Below are 6,750 nucleotides of genomic sequence, written 5' to 3'. Positions count from 1 at the left end.
AGAGAAATGTTGGAGGGTATGCCAACATTGTAAATACTACACCACACTGGCTCTCAGTTGTAGAACATGCTGACAGTTATTCCACGGATTATAGGATATCAACTCCCTGCAGTCCCCAAAGTAACCTTGTTCTGTTACAATATTATTAAATGCATTGATTGCATCTAGAATCATGCATTGTCTTGTACTGGAAAGCTTTGGAGATTGTAGATTGGTGTGATAGGAAGAAAAACTACACTGTTAATTTTTTTTTACAATTGAACAAGAAGCTATTATTCATCTCAAAAGTGGTCACTCTTTATTACTTTCTGAAATAAGAATTTTCATTATATTCTTAACCATGTGTTTTCTTCAACATTGTTAAGAATTCATTTTTGTTCTCTTTATCTGGAGGCTATATTTGAATAAGAACACTTATGTTGCCGTAGTGACCTTGTAAACTGAACTCATCTAGTGATAAGGGAAATGGAAAATAGGAGCAATTTGCACAAATACTCATCCGTTTTAACAAGATTTGACCAGACAAGGGGGCTGATGAATTCCATCTAGGCTTCTCACATGTCAGGAAAATTCCTGACACGTCCTCATTTTGAAGTGTAAAAATGGTGTCAGGGGGGGAATTTTGCCAAATGTATTTTACCTGGATGTGTGGCAACGCCAAAAAAAGCTCAACAATTTTGCGGGTGTCAGCAATTTTACTTTTTTGAAATTTGGCAACCCTAATTCCATCTCTTGTGTCTTTTCACCCTGACAGGCCAAGTTCATTTTTTTCTGTTGGATTTTATTGGTGAAATAATTTAGGATTTTTCATATTTTATTCATTCAAGCGGATCTTTCGTAGAAGACAGATTGCTATTTTTTCCACCCTATTTTTTTGGCACAGTATCCATTCTGACAGTTAATGGATTCCCCTCTTTCTTACATTACCTAAAGGCCTTTGAGGCTTTATGCCAATAAATTTAAACATTATTATCAATAAATACAGTTGTTATGCAATAAAACCTGATGTTGCATTACGTGATGCTTCTTTTTGGGACTGAAAAGTACAAGTGTTCACTAAATTGATTTATAGTGGCAGAAAACAGCAGTTACAACCATCACAAGGAGGGTATTTAAAACCAAACATTTGTGGGATTGGAAAACAGTCCAGGGAAAGCTTCTGTCAAAGGGCTTACTGCAAAGTTTGACTAACTTAAATGTGGTCTGCAGTTTTTAGCAGTATAGCAGAGTCCCTAAAATTTTAATCTTTGATTCTCCGCTTGATTTTATCACCCATCAGGGAGCAGCATTAAAAATGTATTTTGGCAAAGAGATGCCATTGGATGGGAGGCGCCCATTTTAGGAAGGGGGACAAAGATTATTACACAGTTTGAAAGCATTCTGAATGTAGGCAGTAGCATAACTAAAGTTGCTCTACCTTATCTTAAAAAAAAAAAATTCACCTGCATGTTCTAAATATATTAAGCCTACCCACCCTTCCATATTTACTTTGGTTTTAACATCCCAACTGCACATGGGGCTAAAAAATTGTCAACCCAAAACCTAGCTTGAGTGCTGAGCTGTAACTACTGCCAGTTTTGAGTGGAGCGCACATCCAGGTTTTGGGAATACGCTGTGTTTGTTTTGGCAACGATGCAGGGTAGAACAGTTTCCATTCCATCCGAACAGTCAAACGGTTTTGAAATATGGCACAATAAAAGCCATTCATTATATCTGTCTCCTCTGCCTTCCAAAAACAAAAAAATGACTGACCAGTTCCAAATCTGTGCAGGGGGCAGGAAGTTGAGAGTCAAGAGGTCATTGGAAATAACCCAAAACTAACACCAAGTTTTTGTAGGTTTCAGTTAGGGAATATGTTCCATGCCTTCATTTCCATCACACACTGGGTCCCTCTCCCCAACCCCTCTCTCCAAAGACTGGTTCAAGTAGTTAATTGCTCGGTTATGCACAATTTACAAGGCTTAATTACAAAACTAATACATTAGACTTCTTGTCTAAGTGTCAAATACAAAGTTATGCCCTCCCTTAATGCCCAAAGTGCAATCAAATCCTTCTTTGTGCTTTGTAGTAATTGCAAATTTCACTATCTGGATGGAGAGTTGCATACAGGGCTTGTCTTGGCACCTGGCATCCTCAGGTAGTTCCCTGAAGCCACAGTATCCCAGCAGGTGTTTGCCTTGGTCATCCTCTCAGGTACTCCAGTGACCAAGTAAATTTCCCAGGTCGTCACAGAGTGGTGCTATGTTGGAGATGCTCTGAGGTGTTGTGGGAAATATGAATAGCATCTTCGAACTGCTGTCACAGTTCTCCTGTGAGTACTGCCACTCCATCTGAGCCATTGCTGCCTACTGCTAGATAAGCCTCCCAGGGTTCACAGAGTTCAGGGGAGATAAAGGGCACAATGCCAAGCCCTTCCTTCCAAATCTACAGTCAGGTTTGTTTGTGTGCCCCCCCCCGCCCTGCCTAAATACTCTAACCAGGGGATGCTAACCTTCTTGGACCCATGGGCACATTTGCAAACCAGAGGTACTGTTGTGGATAGTATGCCTATAGAACCTGAAACCAAGCATGGCACCGACTTGGGTAAAACAAAGCACTTCTTTCAAGCTGGGACAGCGGATTCTGAAGGTGTTAGGGAAGACCTCTGCGGCCATGGGAACATGTGTGCCTGATAATACCCCATAGCTACCCTACGTGAATTTTAATGATTTACACACATTTGCTTAATTTATCTCAGTAGGCATGGAGGGGGCAGAGTTATGGAGGACAAATACCCTGTCCTCATGTAGTTCATTTGTATTGAACATACACAAAGCCATCATCCAGTTGGGAGCAGGTTCCACATCTACCCAGGTCAAATAGTCACCACCTCTGCTGAGTTTCAGAAGAAAATGGGAGAAATCATGTTCTTCAACCCATGCATATTTTTAAGCTAGAAAGTAAACCACAGGACTGTTGGTAGAGCAGCTGGTGCAAAATGCGGCAGCTAGTGAGCTGATAGGAGCAGATGGCTGACAGCATGTGACACCTCCGCTAAAACATCTGCATTGGTTGCCCATACGCTACCAGGGTAGGTTCCAGGTTCCTGCATTGCAAAGCCCTGAACAGGTCCGGGATATCTTAAGGATCACCTGAGTCTTCATATCCCAGCTCAGTCACTGAAGATCATCTGAAAGAGCCCTGTCAGTTGTTCCCTGTGTTTCAGAAGTCTGACTAGCTTCAACTAGAAGTCACATATTTAGGATCACAAGGATCATGATGTGGAATACTCTTCCAGCAGAGATTCAGCAGATATCCTTGCTGCTAACTTTCAGGCACCTCATGAAGATTTTTTTTATGCTGACAGGCAAATTCAGTTGTTTAAAAGAGCCACTCAATTTAATGATCATTTTGTATTGCTTTTATTGTATGTCCAACTTCATTGCACTTGTACATCATCTCAATATCTTACATGGGAGGGAAGTTTACAACTATTTTTTTATAAACTTGCCTGGCTTTAAATGAGTACATAAATAGAGGATAAGGCTATCAATGGCTAGTAGCCACAATGGCTCAGTTCTACCTTCACTGTCGGGGGCAGAATGCCTCTGAATACCAGTTGCAAGGAATCAGAAGTGGGGAAACTGCTATTGCACTCAGTTCATTCTTGCAGGCTTCCCAAAGGCATCTGGGTGGCCACTGTGAGATGGCACAGAGGAACATCTTCTGTAGGCATCCAACCTAAAGCAGCAAGAGCTATTTGGAGTTATTTAGACATAGGCACCAGCTCCAGGGGGCCAGTGCTATTTGGCCCCCTCAATTATTATTTTTTGAGGGGGCCACACCCCATTGTTGAGGCTGAACGCAGATTCAGGCACAAAGCAACATGAGGACACTGTACATTGCATGTGCGACGTCTGGACGTTGCGTCGGGCCCCCTCAATGTTCTTTCGAAGATGGCAGCCCTGTATTTAGATGATTGTTTATTATGGTTGAACAACCTGGCCAACGCAATAGCTCTGAGATGCAAACTGAACTTCTGTTTCAGCAGCAGTGGGAAACCTTTTGACTCCATGGGCCAGATCCTTATCAAAATCAGCCTTGTGGGTCAAATTTGACAGGTGAGCTGTCTTCACAATGATCTCATGGGCAGCAAGGCACTGCTAAAATAGAAGCAAAAACATCCTGTTTAGGGGTTTACCCCGAATTCTGGCAAACCGAGCAGGAATTAACTCCCTCCTCCTTTACTGGTGTGGGGCGGGGGGGGGGGCGTGTTAAATACAGCTGCATTGGATGCACACTCCAGTAACCTCCAGGGAACTGGCCTGTGCAATCAGCAGCCAATTAAACCTTACCCCTTTCCATCAGCTGACCTCATCTGCCTAATGGAGTGGTGTCAGTCAGTGTGGCTTTATTAATTTGAAAAAATGGCCTCACAGTCCAATCTGGAACACCTGGTGGTTCAAGATGCCTGTGGGTAAACTGTTCTCACCCGTGTTTCAGTCTTGGTAGTTAAGCGCCCACAGCCTGCACCTCAGCCTTGCCCTCTCCTCTTCCCCTCTACACCAGCTACAGGTGATTTGTTAAAGAAGGAGTGCATTTTACAGTTGCGTCACACAAGGCATCACCCCCCATTCAGTGATACAGTGGTACCGTGGGTTACAGACGCTTCAGGTTACAGACTCCGCTAACTCAGAAATAGTACCTCGGGTTAAGAACTTTGCTTCAGGTTGAGAACAGAAATTGCGCGGTGGCCCCATTAGCTAAAGTGGTACCTCAGGTTAAGAAGAGTTTCAGGTTAACGAATTAAGTTCTTAACCCGAGGTACCATTGTATGTCCAATGTAAGAAATCTGCATTGAATTAGCAGCAATTTATCACACATGGATATGCAGGTTTTCAAACTTGAAGTCAACAGACAGAGTGAAATGGGACAAGCGCATTTCTTGCCCTGAAAACATACAAGGAATCTGCTGTATTAAAGTGAGCTGAATTGTCACCACTTTTTGCAACTGTTTGATGGTACTGAAAATGTCAACCATCCCATTAAAAAAGCCAAACCCTGATCTAATTTTAACGCATATAGAATTATTTTGGCAGACAAGAGGCAAGCTACAGGACAGCTATAAAAACAGCACAATGCTGGCTAATACTGAGGGGTTAGTCCCTACAAAGACAGTCAAACATTGCAACAAGATCAGTCTTTCCCTTCCTCTGAGCACATTGCCAAAATTCTGCAGCTGCCTGGGAATTTGCAAGAAAATCAGTGAGCTATTTTTTTTTATCATCAGGGAAAAAGAACTCTGTTGAGAGAAACCACAGCTCAGTGATAGAGCATGTGATTTGTATGCAGAAGTTCTCAGGTTCAATTCTCAGTATCTCTATTTTAAAAAATAGCAGGTAGCAAATGATGGAAACAGCAGCAGCTTCCCAGCATCTCAGGTGACGTGGTCAATACTGTGTCAGATAGAAAAACAGACTGATTTGGTTTTAGGAAGCTTCCTATCCAAGCCCTTTAACTGGAAATGGCAGGCACTGAGTCTGGTAACTTCTGTACTGAACTATGACACCCCCTACCCTTTAGAAAAAATGCAAACTGCAATCAGTATGAGCTTGTCCTCCCATTGAGAAATGCTGCAGTTAAATTGTTTCAAGTTCTTCACAATGGTTATCAAAGCAGTTTAACACAACTAAAAGCTCAGCCTGTCCACTCTCTTAAAACAAAAGGCACCGCACACAAGTCTTTCATATTAAAGTCTTTTTTTAAAAAAACAACTATGTAGCAACTACAAAACACATGAATTTATGATTTAATTCAGGGGGGCGTGTGCCTGTGTGAAGTGGATCCAATATTCCTGCACCCACTCTCCAAGCCACTCTGACAGGTTGGTTGGGTGGGAGATGCTCACTGCCAATCATCTGACACCAGGTGATTCAACTTCAAAGGAGGAATTGAGCATACACTTTTAATGCACTTCTGACTTACATTCCAGCTGCAATCCTGAATTTGGCATGTATTTCTGTTGCTGTAGTGTAAGGGTTGTTTTCCCACCCAGGTGTCATATGACATCATGTGACAGAGAAGCAAAGCTACATGGCAAGCCAAAGAGGGCTGATTAAGAAGTGTGCATGCACACGAAAGCTTATACCCAGAACAAACTTAGTTGGTCTCTAAGGTGCTACTGGACAATTTATTTATTTATTTCGACTGCATCAGACCAACACGGCTACCTACCTGAATCTACGGCTGATTATGCCCATGAGCCAGAGGTTCCCCAGCAATTTAATTGTAAGCAAGGAAGAACTTAACACCTCTCTGTCCATAAGGACTGTCTCACAGTTTATAATTTAACACACAACCCGGGGGAGGGGGTGTTTACTGTAATGTGAATACATGGATTGTAAAGTACTTGTGGCATAGTGAAAACAGGCTGTGGTTCACACAATGCACACATTTTCTTCTATGAAGACATCACTCCATGTAGAAAAATAGCTGTGCAGAAAAGGTGACGAGCAAAGCAGCCCTTTCAGTGTTGGACTAGAGCTCATCCTGGCAACTGTTTCAGATTTTCCAAACAGGAGGCAGGTGAGCCCCAGCTCTGCACTCCAACTGGTTGCATGATAACCACTTTAGCTGAGAACTGTGCCAAAGCTACAAAGTATACATTTCTTCACTCCTCAAAAGAACAGTGTTTTGCAGAGGCGTGTGGTCACTGGATGAAGTGTTTTACTTCAGAAGTGAGGAGCCCCTTGGCAATTCCTCTTTCCTCTC

The sequence above is a fragment of the Podarcis melisellensis genome (genome assembly GCF_964234715.1).
Source record: "Podarcis melisellensis genome assembly, chromosome: 15".
NCBI classification, from domain to species: domain Eukaryota; kingdom Metazoa; phylum Chordata; class Lepidosauria; order Squamata; family Lacertidae; genus Podarcis; species Podarcis melisellensis.
Note: the sequence above shows the minus strand (reverse complement) of the source record.